At 38.5% G+C, this 19,731-nt stretch overlaps 1 pseudogene; it reads right to left on the bottom strand.

The window, feature by feature from the left end:
* Nucleotides 1–908: 908 nt before the first annotated feature.
* LOC118525871 (U2 spliceosomal RNA) lies at nt 909–1,071 on the bottom strand (annotated as a pseudogene).
* Between the last annotated feature and the right edge of the window lie 18,660 nt (nt 1,072–19,731).

Below are 19,731 nucleotides of genomic sequence, written 5' to 3'. Positions count from 1 at the left end.
CCAATTTGCGTTTATTTGATGTTTCTTCATGATAATACCCAGAATTTTGGGCCAGAATTTCACAGAAGTGATGCTTTGTTCTCATTTTATCCTATGTGGTGGCAGTTGCTTGTCTACTTGTCTTATTGCTGGTGGTGTTAACTTTTGATCCATTAGGGTGCCTGGGTGGCTCAATCGGTTAAGTGCCTGCCTTCAGCTCAGGTCATGATGCCGGGGTCCTGGGATCAAGTCCCACATTGGGCTCCCTGCTCAGCAGAGAGTCTGCTTCTCCCTCTACCCCTCCCCCCTGCTCGTGATCTCTCTCTCATGCTCTCTGTCTCTCAAATAAATAAATAAAATCTTAAAAAATAAAAAACCAAACTTTTGATCCCTTAGTAAAGATGATGCCTTCCAGGTGTCTCCACTGTAAAGTTATCTTTCTTTCTTTTTGTAATAATAGATATTTTGTGGAGACACACTCATCCCACATTTAAATATGTGCCAGTTTTAGCATCCATTGATATTTCTTACCAGAAATAATTATTACTGTAATGGTGGCCAAATGGCAATTTTCTAATTCCACTGTTTACTAGTTGGAATTCTATACTATTTAAGTATGTGTGTCTGTGTATATGTATATATTTATATCAGTATGTACTCAGAGACTTACATGTTATTCAGTGAGTTATAATTCATTACAATCATTATTTCAGATCTCAAATTGTTCCAGATTTAGGCAGCAGCAGCTTCCCACTGCTGGCGTACCAAAAGACAACAGGAGCATCTTCTTTCCTTGCTGCAGCCTGGAATTAGCCATTTGTCCAAGTCCTGTTTGTTTGTTTATTTAATGGAGAAGTAGCATTTAAAAGTCAAATCTATGCTTGGTACACTTTATTGTGGCTCAGATGTTGTTGATCCTAGGCCCTCTTAATGGTCAGAGCAAGGAAATCTATACTATACACACACACACACACACACGCATATACACATGTATGTATCATACATGTGCATATATACATATTTATATCTCTCTATAGGTCTCTATCTTTCTAGATACTACACTTGATCTTAGCCAAAAGGCCGAGAAGCGATCTATCTTTCTAGATAAACATTAAAAACTGTGAGTACCCTGATACCTTCAATTCCAAACTAACACTGTAGGGGTCATTCTTGCTTCCCCCTTTTCATATTTGTGACTTCCTTCTCTGACAGTGAAAAGCCAGGCTCCCATTATCCTCCATTTACATACTTATTTACTAAATTTTGCAATCTCTTGACCTTAGTGGGCTGCCACCCTGCTCTGACTCTTCGCCTGTGTAGACTTTGGCTGTCAATGGACTGCCTTCCAGCCTTCCTGCCAGGCTCATCACCTTGCGGTGTGGGGCAGGGAGAAAGGGTAAAAAAAAAAAAAAAAAAAAAGAAATGCTTTTTAAAAGAACGACATCTTGACAGCTGTAAAATGAATCTCTCACCTATCTCCTTTACATAGATAGATATAGATATATGTAAACTTGCTGCTTTCCTTTAAAATCATCCAGTAAAAATGATGACTTTATTTGAGCAAACGTGTTTTATAGACTTTTTGACAAAAAAGGGTTAGTTTACCTTCTTGAGTTAACACCAAAGAGCACTACTTATAGTCATTTGCACACATGCTTTGTTCCCCACCCAGGACTCTAAGTTCCTTGAGGTCAGAGGCTGGCTTCGGCATGTTCTTGAGTCGTTGGAATACCTTGCACAGTGCCTGGAGTGGAATATGTTTTTGATTTGTTAAATTAATTCTTTTCCTTCTCTCAGAACTGACCAGCTATTTTGCAGAATTGATTCAGCTTATCATTCCAACATTGCATACAGGTAGCTTCAGTCTACACAAATATCTCACCTGCGATATCTTAGGAAGCTTGTGGGAAATGCAGAAGTCAGGAGTTTATGCACTAGAAAATCTTTTATAAGCTGAACAATGCACGCCATTAGGAAAACAGGAAAAATGGTGTGGATGAGACACCATTTAGGCATAATGGAGATGCTCAGGTACATAAAATTGTTGGGGATATTTACTTTTTCTAGCACATGAAATTCTGTGCAGTGAATAGATTCTGCTTAAAATAGAAATAATCAATGAAGGGAGATATGTGCAAAATTTTTATGTTGGAAATTGTAAAATGGAATAATAGTACATTGTAAAAAGTAAGTTTTAAGCTTAACAGTGGACTTATTTTAGGTATAATTTCACACTGTTGGCATCGTGCCTGGTGTGTGATAGTCTTTACTAGACTTTGAGTGCCTGCTTACACCATATTCAAGTTACAACCATTTTAAGCTCTCATTTGATTGTGGGACTGTGTCTGCAAATCAGGTGTCAATCTTATTGCCACTGCCACCTTAAGATGACTTCAGGAAGGGTCTATTTTCCCCCTTCTGCTGGCCTAATAAATTAGATTTTGGGTCCACTTAATTTTTAGTCTAGTTGGGATAGATTGAAGAAATGATGACTGACGTCTGATAACACACCAGCCAAGGTTAAAAATGCAATTTTCAGTTCATTAAACTCCACAGAAAAGGTCAACCTTTAATAATTGTATCACCTACTAAGTTAGATTCTCAACAGGCTTCTGGTAGACGAGCTTGTGACAGAGATGTATGCATTTGAGAAAAGATGACCTCATTATGCATAAAAATACATTTATATACATATATATGTATAGATAGATAGATAGAGTCAACTTGAGATTTACTTGAAGAGACTCACTTAGAAATAAGGTTAGCCTAAACAAAGTATGAATTAATTTTCTTCTTTTTACTGTCATTAGTGGGACTCTCTGGAATTAAAGATGGAGGCCAATCTGGTCTGCAGGATTATAAAAGATGTATTTATCTCATGGCGTTCATGGCATTATGGGAGTAGGCAACACATTTCAAGGCCTGCTTATGGGAATAGGCTTTCTTGGAAAGTTATATAGATGAGATGTCTCTCTACAGTATAACAGCACTGGTCATTCTCTCCCGATTCAGCCTTTTCCAATTACCATAGCAACTCACATCTTAAAATAAACAGTGTGGTCACTATCCACTAAAGGGGAAAAGTAAGCTGTAGGTTTGTCCTCAGTTGTCTTTTGTAGTGGTCCTAACTTCTCCTGGGTTCTTAACATACTGAGATACACAGCCTGGACTGTTGAGCATTTAAAATTCCCTATCTGGATTAGTCCCCAAGAATAAGTATTCATCTCAAAGTGTAGCATTCATACATTAAAGATATGATTGAAAACTAGATTAATTTAGTTGTGAAAAGAATGTGCTTTTAGTGTGAAAAAAGATGTAGATTAGAATCTTGGCTCTGTTACTTTCTAGGCAAGTTTTGTCACCCGTCCAAGTCTAAGTTTTCTTGTCAATCAATTGAGGGTAATAATACCACAGAGAGTGGAGGTAAAATCACATGAGATAATGTCTACAAAATGCTTCACACAGTACCTGATATAGAGTAAGAATTTAGAAGTGGTAGCAATGATTATTTTTTTAATTTTTTATTTATATTTATTTTCAGTTAGCCAACATATAGTACATCATTAATTTTTGATGTAGTGTTTAGCAATTCATTAGTTGCATATAACACCCACTGCTCATCATAACACGTGTCCTCCTTAATACCCATCACCCAGTTACCCATCCCTCCACCTCCCTCCCTTCTGTAACCCTCAGTTTGTTTCCCAGAGTCCAGAGTGTCTCATGGTTTGTCTCCTTCTCTTGATTTCTTCCCCTTCAGTTTTCCCTCCCTTCCCCTGTGGTCCTCTGTGCTATTGCTTATGTTCCACATATGAGTGAAACCATATGATAATTGTCTTTCTCTCCTTGACTTATTTCACTTAGCATAATCCCCTCCAGTTCCATCCATGTCAATGCAAATGGTAGGTATTCATCCTTTCTATAGCTGAGTAATATGCCATTGTATATATGAACCACATAGAAATGATAGCAATTATTATAATTATTAACACGTTTGTGGAAGAGGAAGAATTTCAATTTTTATTTTCTGCTTATACCCCATTCTCCAGATGACATTGTGAAAGTTTAACTCAAAGGATAATACAAGTTATTACAGGAAAAAATAAAGTGATATGCAAAAATATAGGAAGTTAGTGGTATCAACAAATCGTCTTAAAAGGGGAGAGGAGACGGATGCAGGGAAACAGTGAAGTGGGTTGAGAATATGAACTGCTTTCCTTTATTTTAGATGGCCAGTAGAGCTCTCCCCTTTTAATTGAAGTATGACCTCTTCTGGGCCTCCTCTGAATCTTTCATGGGGGTTTCTTTAGGATTACCATTTTAAGGCTTAATCAACCCTCATTTCTAAAAAATAAAATACAACCAAACAACCCTGAACAGAAGTCTTCAGTGTACTGTGCAGAATGTCATATTTTCATAATCAGATCACTCATTTAAAGTTCCCCTGAGTTTGAGTTCTGGGATATTTGGCTAATAGCTAACTGATGCTTTCAACATGCTCCCTCTTATTGCTTTTTAAAAAGAAGCTTCCTCTGGTTACTTGAATATCTAAATAAAAGACAGATCATTTATAATTGTAATAATATTAAGAACACACTTGGCTGGAGTATGCAGTTTTGGTCAAACTGATGCCTGATAATTTTAAAAACTGTCGGAGCATTTCCTTATGGTGTTACAGCTTAAAATTTAAACACTAAAAGCCCATTGAATAGAAATCTTAGACACAGCAGATGATAAAGTTAAAAACAAATAATTTAAGCTATTGAAAGAGGTTATGAATCAGTGTCCTCTAACCAAGGCCATACTTGTTAGTAGGTCTGCTGGGAGCTCAGGAGGGATTTAGAATATACCCATATATTCTCAGAAGGCCAGACACTTCCCGTGTCCTCCAAATCTCCATGTTTCCATTTAAACCACATATCCGGCTCCTCAGAGTGGGGTGTGCCTTACAGAGATCACACAAAGAAAGGTGTAGTTGGCCAAAAAGTGTATGGTTGTCTCTCTTCCTGGGCATCCCATAGCTCTTGTAAAATCTCATTTCCTTTTACTAAAGAAAGAAATATTTCACTGTGGTCAATACTAGTGTACTCATTCACATAATAGAAGTAGATGGTATTCAGATATAAAATGCATATCTCTGGAATCATAAAGGGAGAAGGAAAGTCAGACAGTTGCACTGTCCTGGAATCCAAGAGGAGAAAGTATTTGGAGAAGAAGGTGGTAGTCACTGATGCTAAACAGAGCAGACAGGTCTTGGAAAGTAAGGGTTAAGAAAAAGCTACTGGATTTGTTGAGGTCATTGGTGACCCTGAGAGATTTCAGAAGAAAAGTGGTTTGGAAAGTTTGATTTTAAAAAAATGAATATGGGGTGGTGGTGGTTAGTTATGATGGGAATTTTAAGGTGTGTGAGTCAGAACAGAAGCACTATAAGTAGAATATCCTTTAAAGAACTTTGTGAAAGGAAGGCTACGTTGAGGATATTTCTGGAAAGATCAGTAGTAGCATCAAGGAAACAGCCTTTAGGTCGGTTACACCTGTGTATCTTTGAAGATACGGAGGCTCAAACCTGTGGAAGAAGAGTTGGCATATTTTGAGAAGGGAACGGATAGATATAAGAACTAGATCCTCTAAAAGTAAGGAATGAATCTTATTTTATACTTTTATTTCCTAAACATTGGAAAGAGTATCAGCATTTATTATAATGGTGATATAGGCTTTGTAAAATGATATCATGTATGCAGAGGACTTTTTTTCTGCAATTTATGACTAGAAATTAATGCTGACAGTCATGAGTATGACCTGTTCTACAAAGCTTTCTGGCCAGAAACATTTTTAAAGCAGACTGTAGTCCAATAGAAAGAACTTGTCAGAGTTTTAGGTTATGTTGGTTCACTGAGGTTGGGGGTGGTTATGGATAGTTTACGTCAACTGGTCACACTCTGCTGCCTAAATATAGTAAACACTCCCATCAAAATGCAGAACTTAAAAATGGTGCCATAAATGAGAATTCTAGGCTGTCAGTGAGGAGTGATTGTTGCTCCCAACACCTCGGTTCTACTCTTTATTCTAAAGGGCAAATGAGTTCTGAGAGTATTTATGTTCTATTCAGGTTAACTAATTGAGATTTTGGCCTTTTTCTCCAGTTGCCTATTCCTTTACTTAAAGTTAATTTGTTACAAGGCACAGCGAGTTAATTAGTATGATTAGCTCCCTCATCTCCATGCTTGCATTTTTAAGAACCTTAAAGTCAAGGTACTGCTTACACAGATGATTATTTGCAGACAGTTAATTCTTGAGTTATTGTCTTGGGATGGACATTATCATATTATTAGCATGTCTTTTATATTTCCTGATTCTTTAGGAAGAAGCATCTCAATTTTACATCTCACTTTAGAACTTTTATTGTCAGTAAACATTAACAATAAGCTTCTGTTCTGTCAACAACATTTTTGTGAAACCCTGCAGAGAAGATGGTGGCATAGGAAGATCCTGAAGTCACCTCTTCCCATGCCCACAACAGATTTACAGCTACATGTGGAGTAGTTTCCTCCGAAAAATCTTTAAAAAAATAGATGAAAAACACTTCCACGACAAAGGATAAAAGGGCTGCATTAAGACGGGTAGGAGAGAGGGCTCCTGGGTGGCTCAGTCAGTTGGGCGACTGCCTTTGGCTTGGGTCGTGGTCCCAGGGTGCTGGGATCGAGTCCCACATCAGGCTCCCTGCTCGGTGGGGAGTCTGCATCTCCCTCTGCCTGCCACTCCCCCTGCTTCTGTGCTTGCTCGCTCTCTCTCAATTTCTCTCTCTCTCTGTCAAATAAATAAATAAAATCTTAAAAAAAAAGATGGGTAGGAGAGGCATGCTCTCACATGCAGAAAACCCCATGGTGACCCACAATTGGGAGGGATCTTAAAAATATGGAACTCTTCCCTGAGGAGCAAGGGGTTTCTGCAACACATCAGGCACCCCAACCCTTGGGTCCTGCACTGAGACACAAACCACCAAAATGTAAAACCAATGAAGATTATGTCCAGGAGACCATAGCACTTCAGGGAATAGAGAACCTGTTCTTAAAGTGCTAACATGCAGACTCAGTTACCATGGACCCAGTACGAAAGCAGCAGTTTAAAAATGCTAGACCATATGTGAAGGCGAGCCAGTTATTAACTTAAAGTGAGTGTTAAAGAGAGGCAGGAATCTGTTGGGACTCTCTCCAGGGATGGAAGCAATGGCAGGTGGCATTTTTGCCATTGCATGCTACCTTGCTAATGCCAATGCCAGCAGGTGCCATTTGGCAATCTCCCTTTAACCTGCTAGCACAGATGAGCACTCTGCAGCCATGTCACAGCTGGTGAGGTACCCTGCCCCTGCCAAGCTGCAACTGTGGCACCCCCAACAGCTGGCAGGCACATGCAGCCCACACAGGGGATGCCCCTGGAGCAGTTGGCTCCAGTGGGCAGGGAAGATGGCACTTCTCAGCCATAATGGTCATCTCCTATGTGAGGACACTTTTTTAAGACTAAGAGAGGAAGGTGCTTTGCCTAATACATAGAAACAAATACAGAGAATCAGGCAAAATGAAGAGACAGAGGAATATGTTCCAATGAAGAACAAGATAAAGCCTCAGAGAAAGACCTTATGAAACAAGAGATAAGTAGTCTCCATGATAAAGAGTTCAAAGTAATGGTCATAAAGAGGCTTTCCAAACTAGGGTGAAGAATGGGTGTATACAGTGAGAATGTCAACAAAGAAATATGGGAAATGTAAGAAAGTACCAAATAGAAGTCACAAAGCTGAAGAATATAATAATTAAGCTGAAAAATATGCTAGAGGAATTCAATAGAAGACTAGATGTAGATGAAGTGGAAGAAGGAATCAAGCTGGAAAACAAAACAATAGAACTTACCCAGACAGAGCAGCAAAAATAAAAAGAATTTTAAAAATGGAGTACCTTAAGGACATGGAACAACATCAAGCAGAATAACATCTGCATTATAGGGGTCCTGGAAGGAGAAGAGAGAAACAAAGGGGCAGAAAATTATTTGAAGAAATAATGGCTGAAAAATTCCCTAATCTGGTGAAGAAAACAGACATCCAGGTGCACAAAACCCAGAGAATTCCAAATAACATGAACCCAAAGAGATCCAAACAAAGATACATCACAATTAAAATGTCAAAAGTTAGGGGCACCTGGGTGGCTCAGTTGTTAAGCATCTGCCTTCGGCTCAGGTCATGGTCCCAGGGTCCTGGGATCGAGCCCCACATCGGGCTCCCTGCTCCGTGGGAAGCCTGCTTCTCCCTCTCTCCCTCCCCCTGCTTGTGTTCCCTCTCTCACTGTCTTTCTCTCTCTGTCAAATAAATAAATAAAATCTTTAAAAAAAAAGTCAAAAGTTAAAGATAGAGAATTTTAAAAACTACAAGAAAAAACAACAACTTGTTACATACAAGGGAAACCCCATAAGGCTACCAGCAGATTTTTAGCAGAAACTTTGAAGGCTAGAAAGTAGTGGCATGATATATTCAAAGTACTGAAAGGAAAAAGCTTGCAACCAAGAATACTTACCCCAGCAAGTTTATCACTGAGAATAGAAGGAAGAGATACACAGTTTTGCAGATAAGCAAAAGCTAAAGAAGTTCATCACCACTAAACCAATCTTATAAGAAATGTTAAAGGGACCTCTTTAAGCTGAAAAGAAATACTAATTAATGACAAGAAAACATACCAAAGTAAAAATACTACTGGAAAAGGTAAATATATATAAAGGTAGTAGGTTAATCACTTATAAGGCTTCTGTGAAGGTTAAAAGACAAAAGTAGTAAAATTAAAACTACAATAATTAGTTGAAAATACGTAAAAAGGTGTAAAATATGACATCAAATATATAAAACATGGTGGGGGGAGTAAAAAATTAGTTTTGAATGTGTTCAAGTATAATTGCAATTAAGTTAAAATATATATAAATATATATCCAGTAACCACAGCAAAATTTTACTGTAAATATATATACAGTAATAATAGCAAAATTTTACAGCAAATGCACAAAAGAAAACGAGAAAGGAATCTACACATAGCACTAAAGAAAGTTACCAAACCACAAAGGAAGAGAGCAAAAGAAGAAAGGAACAGAGAGGAACTACATAAACAGCCAGAAAAGATTAATAAAATGGTAATAAGCACATATCAATAATTACTTTAAATGTAAATAGACTAAAATCTCCAATCAAAAGACATAGAATGGCTGAATGTTAAAACAAAACAAAACAAGAGTCATCTACGTGCTGGCTACAAAAGACTCACTTCAGAAGTAAGGACACAGGGAGACAGAAATGGAATGAATGGGAAAAGATATTCCATACAAATGGAAACAAAAAGAAAGCTATTGTAACAAATGGAAAGAGAAAGCTAGTGTAACAAATGGGAACAAAAAGAAAGCTAGCATAGCTATACTCATATCAAACAAAATAGACTTTAAAACAAAGAATGTAAGAAAAGACTATGGACAGTCTCTTCAATAAATGGTGTTGGGAAAACTGGACAGCTACATACGAAAGAATGAAGTTGGACTTACATCATATATAAAAATTAACTCAAAATGGATTAAAGTCTTGAATGTAAGATCTGGAACAATAAAACTCCTAAAAGAAAACATAGGTAGTAAGCTCCTTGATATCCCTGTTAGTCATGTTTTTGGATCCGAGTCCAAAGGCAAGAGCAACAAAAGCAAAAATAAGCAAATAGGACTACATTGAACTAAAAAACTTCTGCATAATGAAGCAAACCATCAATAAAACGAAAAGGAAACCCACTGAATGGAAGATGTTATTTGCAAATGATATATCTGATAAGGAGTTAATATTTAGCATATCTAAAGAATTTATATAACTCAATAACAAAACAAAACAAAAAAAGTGATTAAAAAATAGGAAGATGATCTGAATAGACATTTTTCCAAAGAATACATACAGATGACCAACAGGCACATGAAGAGAGGCTTAACATCACTAATCATCAGGGAAATGGAAATCAAAACCATAATGAGTTACCACCTCACAGCTGTTTGAATGGCTATTATCAAAAAGACAAGTATTGGAGAAGATATGGAGAAAAGGGAACCCGTGTGCATTGTTAAATGAATCTAAATTGGTACAACCACAATGGAAAACAGTACAGAGCTTCCTCAAAAATTTAAAAATAGAGCTACCATATGATTCAGCAATTCCATTTTCAGGAATCTATTTGAAGAAAACAAAAACACAAATTCAAAAAGATATGCACATTCATGTTTATTGCAGCATTATTTATAATAGCCAAAATATGAAAACAACATAAGTGTCCATCAATAGGTGAATGGATAAAGATGTTACACACACACACACACACACACACACACACACACACGTATACACACACAATGGAACTCAGCCGTAAAAAAAAAAATGAAATCTTGCCATTTGCAACAACATGGGTGGGCCTTGAGTGAAAAAAGACAGAGAAAGACAAATACTTCATGATCTCACTTATAAGTGGGATCTAGAAAACAAAGCAAGCAAAGAAACAAAACCAAACTAAACCCAGATTTACAGATATAGAGAACAGAGTGACGGTTGCCAGATGGGAGGAGGCTGGGGGGAAAATTGGTGAAGGGGATCAAGAGGTACAAACTTCCAGTTATAAACAAGTCACAGAAATGTAATTTATACCATAGAGAATACTGTCAATAATATTGTCTTAACTGTGTATGGTGACAATTGGTGACTAGACTTATGTGGTAATCATTTCACAATGCATACAAATGTGGAATCAATGTTGTACACATGAAACCAATATATTATTATATGTCAGTTATGCTTCAACAAGAAAAAACAAAGAAAACAAAAAGCCCCCAACATTTTGTTATACACTTTGAAAATATGAGATTTGAAATTCCAAAAGAATTGATTTCCCATACATATAGATTTAGGGAGGTGGTAGTAGTCAGTTTTTTCATTCATTGTCATCATAATGAATAATCAATGAGTTTTCAAATTGCGCCTGTTGAAAATTTGAAGCCAAGCAGAAAAGTGTACCACTAGGTGACACTCTGATCTTAAAGCATAAACCAACTAATGACAATCACAAAAATGACAATGAAAGTGACATCAGTAGACTATGGTACAATGGAGATAGTGTGAATTTAATATTGTAAATTTGGGACATCCATTTTTAGGCTCAATGAGGATTTTTTGTTACAAATAATTTTTTTCAAATGCTATGCAAATGCTTTGTAATAGTTGACAGTACTAAATCATTCTCCAGATCAGCAAATTTGGAAATACTGCTAACTTTCATGAAGGAGAAAGGTATAGTTGGATGATTCTAGAATAAGGAGTCATCAGGTTAGCATTTATATCAACTTTCACTACCACACTGGGAAAGGTATTTAACTGTTCTTTTCTGGCTTGATTACCCATAAAGAGGTAATAAGCTTCTCTGCCTCAGGAATGTTATAAGGGAGAGTTGGTTAAAATGCGCAGTATCCTGACAACTGTAACTATTAAATATTATGTAAAGCAATGCAATGATAGTAAAATCAATAAAATGCTTGAATGGAGTTGTTTGGTGATCAAACCTACAAATTAAAACATCAGTAACGTGTGGTAGATAAAAGTTGTCTCTGTATAGTGTTTCCATGCAAAGAAGGTGAAGAAAATTTCCCTGAATTGTTGATATTTGGCTTTAAATATAGTCACTGTTTTACAAAAATCCACTTGATGATCAGACTAATCTAATGGACCTAGGATTTGTGGTGGGAGAGCTGTGAGGGTCTCTTTTCACCTAGAAGACTTTGCTGGGGGAAATCCTTGAAATTAATCATCAACGAAGCCTAAGGATATATACGTATGTGCAGGTTAAGCTAATATATGTGCTTGGAAGTCCATAGCTTTTATAAGCATCTCAGAAACCCCTGACCCAAAGAGAGGTTGTACCTACTGTTTGTGGTTGGCAGTGGCAGTAGCTAGCATCTTATCAAAGGGTCTAGTTTTAGGCAAAATGCAGTGCAAATGAACATCAAAAGCACTGTGAAGTGTGGAAAAGTGACAAAAGTTCCACCTGCGGTCTGAATAGGAATTTTGGTCATCATGTGAGTTACAGATGTGGTCTTACATATATGAAGGGGCCAAGGATTCTTGCTTCTTGTTTAAAACTATTTTTAGAATATCTTCCTCCAAGTGCTGCTTTTTGTTTGTTTCTGCCCATTCACTCTCAGAATTGTGGTCTATTTTCCCCTAGCTTTTCAGAAAGCAAGAGCCTGTGTATGACCTTTGACCCAAGTCACCCTACCTATCATAGTCATAATGTATTGTTCTATGATGCATGGGCCAGTGAGAGGACTGTAGTTATAGAATAATTCTTGGCCTAGAAACATTTCCAGGGAGAATGAATGAAGAGACAAGATATGAATATTGAGGAATAGGCAGAACTGGTGAACTCAGTTAAAATGAAGAGACATTGTCTCCTGGAGGCCCATGTTGGAATGGGTAAATGAATTGGCGGTGTGCTTAAATGAATTGGCCACATTCCCAGACTAAAGGGAATCAGAGATTTGTCCAGTTGTGGCTGAATCATGTATTGAGACACATCTAAGAGAAAATTCATACTTTCTGATTGACTGACATTGAAAAAGTGAATGCTTTCATACTATGGAAACTAAGAAATTTTGGGTAGTCATTTCTATTCACATTTGAGTAACATACTGTCCTATGACTGACTTCAGGTTGTTCAGCCCATCAGTTTTGGGGCCAAAACTGCTGCTTTTGTCTCTTTCCCACTCAGGTGGGGCAACTTTCTTGTGCTTGTACTTGTTCTTTTTTTTTTTTTTTAAAGATTTTATTTATTTATTTGAGAGAGAGAGAGAGAGCACAAGCCAGGGGGAGAGGCAGAGGCAGAGGGAGAGGGAAAGGGAGAAGCAGACTCCCTGCTGAGCAGGAAGCCTGATGCGGGGCTTGGCTTGATCCTAGGAGCTCGAGATCATGACCTGAGCCGAAGGTGGCCGCTTAACCGACTGAGCCACCCAGGTGCCCCTCTTGTGCTTATTCTTATTGGGTGATGCAGCTTTACTTCTCCTGGGTTTTTCTTCTGTTATGAGCTCCAACACAGAAGAGAATTACTGGATCTGTGTGGTCCTTGGCATCTAATTATTTTCCTGCCTCTCATGCTGCATTGATATATCCGGGTTTTCTAACATGTTTAATCACAGTTTCACTTGAATTTAATTTACTTAAATCTTACTGTTTTTTAATCAACTAAAGATTTAAAATGTAGATAACAGCATGTGAGTACTTCAGATTATATTTTAAGAGAGTATATCCTCTTAGACGACTAAATTATCATTAATCTTAAAGAAAATTACAATAACAGGAACACATACTTAACTTGAATTGACTACATGCTATGTACTATTCTAAGCACGTTATATATATTTACTGATGTGATCACCACAACAAACGTATGAAGAAGATACTTCTTCTAAGGGATGTAATTTAGATATAATCCAGTCTTATTTAAAAAAAGAGAAGCAAATACCTAGATATATATTTGGGAATAACATCTTTAGTTTGAGCTGTTGAATTTCCTCATTTAGAGTCTCAAGGTCCTCTGGGTTTGCAACTGTCAGTTTACAGCTGACAGTTGTCTCACCTGGTATGTCAGTCATATCCAGAAAGTAACATAAATTGCAAACAGTTTATTAAAAAATCAGACTTTAGGAAGTGAACTTCCACACCTGGAATGGCATTTGTCTAATGAGTAAGGAAAAGAGGACTTGAGAGGCTTGATGAGAAAACAAAAATGAGTGAAATGCAAAAGTAAATACAGTTAGCTCTGAAATAGGAAGAATCAACCTTGTAGTAAGTAGTCTTGGACATGCCTAATAAGGATCAAAGGATAACCTGTGAAAGAAGTGTGACATAGTCTATGACTCCCTAAAAGGTCTGTCTCTATATATAGAAAGAGAATGGGCACATAGAATGAAGAGGGAGGGGATACAGGTAGTGAAGGCTTAAGCTCAGTTATGAGGCTACCATTATGCCAGAGAACTTCTAGTATAGCATTTGTCACTCATGAAAAATAATTGTAGGGAGAGGGGAGGGAACTCAGCACAATATTTGAGTATCTTAACAAGTCCCGGATGTTCAAGAGCTACGGTATTGTTCAAGACCCACAGCATTCAATTAGTCAGAATCCTTGTTGAGTGAGATTTTCACTTTATGTCACCACTTTTAAAAGAATGTAAAGAAATCGGAGTGAGCTGAGACAAAACCCACAAGGTTTATTCATTAATTCATTTATTCAGCCTACTTTTTGCCACACGTTGTGTTTCATATTGGCAATATAGCAACAAACTCCTACGGAACTTACAGAGTATGTGGAGTTCATAGAGTTGCCATGAGGTGAAATGGAAAAGCTATGAGAGGAGAATGTTTGGAGCGGGGAGGAGATTAGGAGCTCAATTTTTTTTTTTTTTTTTTTTTTTTTAAAGATTTTATTTATTTATTTGAGACAGAGAGAATGAGAGAGAGAGCACATGAGAGGGGGGAGGGTCAGAGGGAGAAGCAGGCTCCCTGCCGAGCAGGGAGCCCGATGCGGGACTCGATCCAGGGACTCCAGGATCATGACCTGAGCCGAAGGCAGTCGCTTAACCAACTGAGCCACCCAGGCGCCCTAGGAGCTCAATTTTGAGGATGCTTAGTTTGAGGTTTCAATTAGATGTCTAAGTAGAGATGTTGAGCAGAAAGTTGGATATGTGAATCTGGAGTTTAGGGGAAAGCCTAGGCAGAAGATATAAACTTGGGAGTTTTGATAATCAGTAGTGCTGTTTACTGAATATTTCCATTTCCCCTTCTGATATGGCTTCATGTTAGATTAGTACTTTTCTGCTCATGGTGATCATATGACTTGCTCTGTCCAACTGAAATAGAGTGGAAATGATAGGTGTTACTTCTGGATGGAAGTTCTAGCAATTGATGCACAATTTGTCACAGCAAGTGGCAATGCTCCAGTGGTAACTCCTTTATCAACTAGTGTCCCAGAGAGAGGACAATGTGGAGCAGACTCCTAGGCAACCCACAATCAATGGGTACTATGAAGAAGAAATTTTTATTAAGCTACTGACATTGGGGGAAAGATCATTGGAGAGCTTGGCAAGAGAAGTTTTGATGGAGCAATCTGGCAAAAACACAATCTGGGTTTAAGTGAAAACAGGAAGAGAGAAATTAGATAAAGTAGGTTCCTTTGTTTCAAGGTGTTGAGTGGGGCCATAGCTGGAGAGGGAAAGTGGGATCATGAGAGCTTTTTAAGAAAGATGATAGAAATACTGCATGACAAGTACAGATGGGAAAATTAATGATATAGGAGGGAGGAAAGATTGTGGGAGTGCTATCCTTGAACAGGAGAGATGGCATTAGATCTGGTGCTCAAATGGAAGGGTCAGCTTTGTTAGGAAATTGGTGTTCATGAATTTAAAGTGAGATCAGTCAGCACAATTATGTGTTTTTCTCCAGACACATTCAACTGTGTGGGTACAGGTATAGAATAGAATTGAATTCAACCAGGCTTGGAAATGATTTACTTAATTAGCATTTTAAAGTATATTAGTTCTCAATGTTTGTGGGAAATCAAGTAAGAGGAGTGGGTTTTAATAAACGCAAACCAGCCAACTAACCAACTGCTATTCTCTCCCCCATCCTGAGATATTTGAGAGAAGATATTCATGGCCATTTAGAACCAAAGAAACAACAAAAGCAGCCATGAAAATTTATTCCTGAAGAAAGTTGATTTCTCTTTCTGCTGATCTTCAATAAGAGAGCAAATATTCTCCACTCAGAAAGGGTTATAGATCCTTAAGAAAAGTATGAAATTTGATTTGACAATCCAAATATCAGTTGATGCCAGTTGTTTTACAAGTAACTAATAGGTCTTTGTGCCTTAGTTACTTTTATTCCTATAGCTCCCAGAATATTTAATCACTTTTTGTCAGTAGGTTCCAAGAGGACATTAAGTAATGAGACAGCAATACAAGCAAGGGGTTTTTGAGCCCAACTCCAGCTAGTCATTGGCATGTTTTATATGGCATCTGTAGGGGAAATTCATAATGAGTGAGATTAAGGCAATGAAGTGAGAAAATGAAAAATTCATCCAGGAAATAAATGTCCATGACCAAATTACCAGTGTTTATATACATATATAACAACTGAGTGTCAGTGAGTTGGTTGCAGTAGTTGTAATAGGCCTTTGCAAGGAGTTTTAGGTTAGAAGAGGATTTGAGTTCATTAGAAAGTGGAATGTTGCGATGTTTTCTTCAACTTGTTGGGGTTTCATCTGGAACACTGAGCTGGCCCCTCTGATGAGGGGAAGAGACATGACTGAAATTAGGAAATCTGGGTCTAGTTGGCTGTACCAGTGTGGAAGCCAGCTGTGTCACACCTGTTCAGAGTGATGGGCTGTTGATATGAGACGTTATCAGGCGGAGAATGCTGGGAGAACATTTTTGAAACCGTGTGAAGCCAAGTGTTTCAAATGTGTCTTTGAAAATGGCTCATTTGATAATGACAATAAAACATGCTTATGATAGGACGTTAAGTGAAATAATCCACGTAGCAATTTTATGTATAATATACTCTCAACTGTGTTTTATTTTTTATTTTTATTTTTTTAAAAGATTTTATTTATTTATTTGATGGAGAGAGACACAGCGAGAGAGGGAATACAAGCAGGGGGAGTGGGAGAGGGAGAAGCAGGCTTCCCGCTGAGCAGGGAGCCCGATGCGGGGCTCGATCCCAGGACCTGGAATCATGACCTGAGCCGAAGGCAGACGCTTAACGACTGAGCCACCCAGGCGCCCCTCTCGACTGTGTTTTAAATGGCATATTAAAAAAAAGGCTAGAAGGAGAGGTATGTTAACAGTGTTTGTGTGATTGGACCCTGGAGCATTAAAAATATTGGGGCAAATCTTGGTCAGACATTTAGGGGTATTGAAAGTAAAAATTATTTCTGGGCTTATTTCCTTTTTGATTGCATGTTTTGTTTGTATTATAATCTGTACATATGCAGTCTGCTAATAGGGATTTAATATATGGTTATTGACTCCAGTACTATATTAACGATGGTAGGATATAGTTTTAGATATACATACTGTGAATTCTGTTCAGAAACCCAAAGATATGTGTTTGTATAACATGTAACATACTTACTGAACAATGTTATGTGTCATGTACTCAACTAGGCATTGCATATATCAGATACAGTCCCTAACCTCCTGAAGCTTGCAGGGTAATGGAGGGCATATTAGTTTTCCATGGCTGCATAAGAAATTACAATACACTTAGAGCCTTAAAACAGTACACTTTTGTTATCTAACGGTTTTTCTGGTGAGGATAGTGGCACGGATTAGCTGGGTTCTCTGATCAGGGTCTCACGTGGCTGTAATAATGCTATGGGCCAGGCTGTGTTCTCATCTAGAGGCTCAGCTGGGAAAGCATTTTCTTCCAGGCTCGCTTGATTTGTTGATAGAATGCATTTCCTTGCAGCTGCGTGATTGAGGGCACTGGCATCTAGCTGGCTGTTGGCTGGAGACCAGCTCAATTCTTGGAGGCTGCCCTCAACTCTAGGCCATGTGGGCCTGCCAACATGGCCACTTACTTCTTCAGAGCCAGCTAAGGAGAGAGACTCCCTAGAGTGAGTCTGCTAGCAAGATGGAATTTTATATAACGTAATCACAGGAGTGCCATCTTATCATCTTTGCGTATTCTGTTAGAAGAAAGCCACAGTTCCCATAAACAGCTAGCCACTGCTACTGGTTACTGGGACTTATTCCGCTGGGAGCACTCTGTAGACTCCACCTCAGAATTGACTGCAGCTGCTGTTCAGGGTTGGTCAAGGTTTGCCCTATGGGGGGAGAATTCTCACTTCAAAGGGTGTAGATATTTCAGAAACTGAGTAGTTTTCCCAAAGGTATGTCTCCTGGGGGCAGTAGAGAAGCCCAGGTGGAGAGACATAGCTACCTGGAACAGCTGAAGCCAGGTGTTGTCAGGTTCCAGATGTGCAGTGCATTGTGTTACCAGAGCAATGGCTGGAGTTAAAAAGGTGGGTCCAGAGGGTGGGAGTTGGGGAGAAGTGTTTGATATACACAGCCAGTGAGAGGCAGAGCTGGTGGTTAAGTCTTTCAGACTCTACTGCCCCCAGCTGCATATCACCTTCTCCTACACTTTGTTTAGCAAATACACCTTTTCTGGGGCGCCTGGGTGGCTCAGTGAGTTAAGCATCTGCCTTCGGCTCAGGTTGTGATCCTGGGGTCCTGGGATCGAGTCCTGCCTCAGGCTCTCTGCTCAGTGGGGAGCCTGCTTTTCCCTCTGCCCCTTCTGCCTCTGCCCCTTCCCCCTGCTTGTGCTTTCTCTCTCAAATTGTTATGGAACCTGGACTGGATCGCCCGATGGAAGAACCAAGTGGCACTCAGAGATCTTGGAGGATAGGAGGTTTATTTAACGCCGGTGGGCTCAGAGGAGAGTAGTCTCCAAAGGTCTGAGCCCCGAGCACAAACAAAGGGGGCAATTTATACACCACTTCTGCATACTTGGCACTTTTGGCGCGTGCGCTAAGTGGGGCAGGGAGAAGAACCCGGAAGAGCCCCGGGGCAAGGACTGGGACTCTCTCGCTGGCTCAGTTGGCCATCTTAGGCCACAGATTTTCCTTATCAAAATAAATAAATAAAAATCTTAAAAACAACTCCAAATATACCTTTTTCAAAAACATTGTATTTCTTTTTGGCACTGAAATTTTCCATTTAATTTTCACTGCTTTTAGTAAAACCATTTACAGCAGTGCTTCTCAGAATTTAATGTGCATACAAATCACCTGGGAATCTTGCTAAATGCAGATTTTGATTCAGAACATTGAGATGTGGACTTCTAGTCTGCATTTCTAACAAGCTCCCAGGTGATGCCGAAGCTGCTGGTCTGCACCCCACACTGTGAGGAGCAAGGTCATAAGGTAAGACTCTAAATGAAAAGGCATAACTAGGTTGCATATTTGAATGGATTGAATAAAAGACAGGTGTTATCATGCACTTTCAAGATGCTAAGTCGACTTCAAACAGAGCCTTTGTCAAACTTACTTTCTTTGTGGCCCGAAGTTTTATAAGACCCACTAAGTGTTAATTTTGAATGATGGTTTGAATAATATTGTTATATAAAAACTTCTCCCAGAACAGTTCAAAGTGCTTTTTATAATGTTAGCCATCTGGTCATTGCTATCTGAGGGTACTAATTTCCTTATAGGAAAATACTAATAACATATTAGTAATGGGAAAAATCAAATACATACTCCCCACAGGACATCATTTCTTTGCTCTACAAGTACATCCTCCTTACTAACTGCATTCCCTAAGCCAAAATAACAGTATCTTTAGGGTACACCGGACCCATTGTAGTTTTGTCTCTACTTCCTAAAGGGACAAATATGGAATTTCAAACTCCTGCATCATCTGCTAAGAAGTTTTGTTCTGGGAACACTCTATTTACTACTGACTAATTCAATTTGAATAGATTTTCATTCACAGTATCCACAATTTCGAAGAAGAAATAAATGAAGTAATCTCCAAGATCCTATCCTACATTTATGTAGTCCTCTAAAAGACGTGATTGACTTCTGCAATACAGCTTCTGAAGAAGAACTTTGAAAGGAAATATGTAAAAGAATACCTCTAAGGCTTTAAGGGAAA

The sequence above is a fragment of the Halichoerus grypus genome, chromosome 8 (genome assembly GCF_964656455.1).
Source record: "Halichoerus grypus chromosome 8, mHalGry1.hap1.1, whole genome shotgun sequence".
In the NCBI taxonomy this organism is placed as follows: domain Eukaryota; kingdom Metazoa; phylum Chordata; class Mammalia; order Carnivora; family Phocidae; genus Halichoerus; species Halichoerus grypus.
Note: the sequence above shows the minus strand (reverse complement) of the source record. Positions and strands in the feature narration are given on the sequence as shown.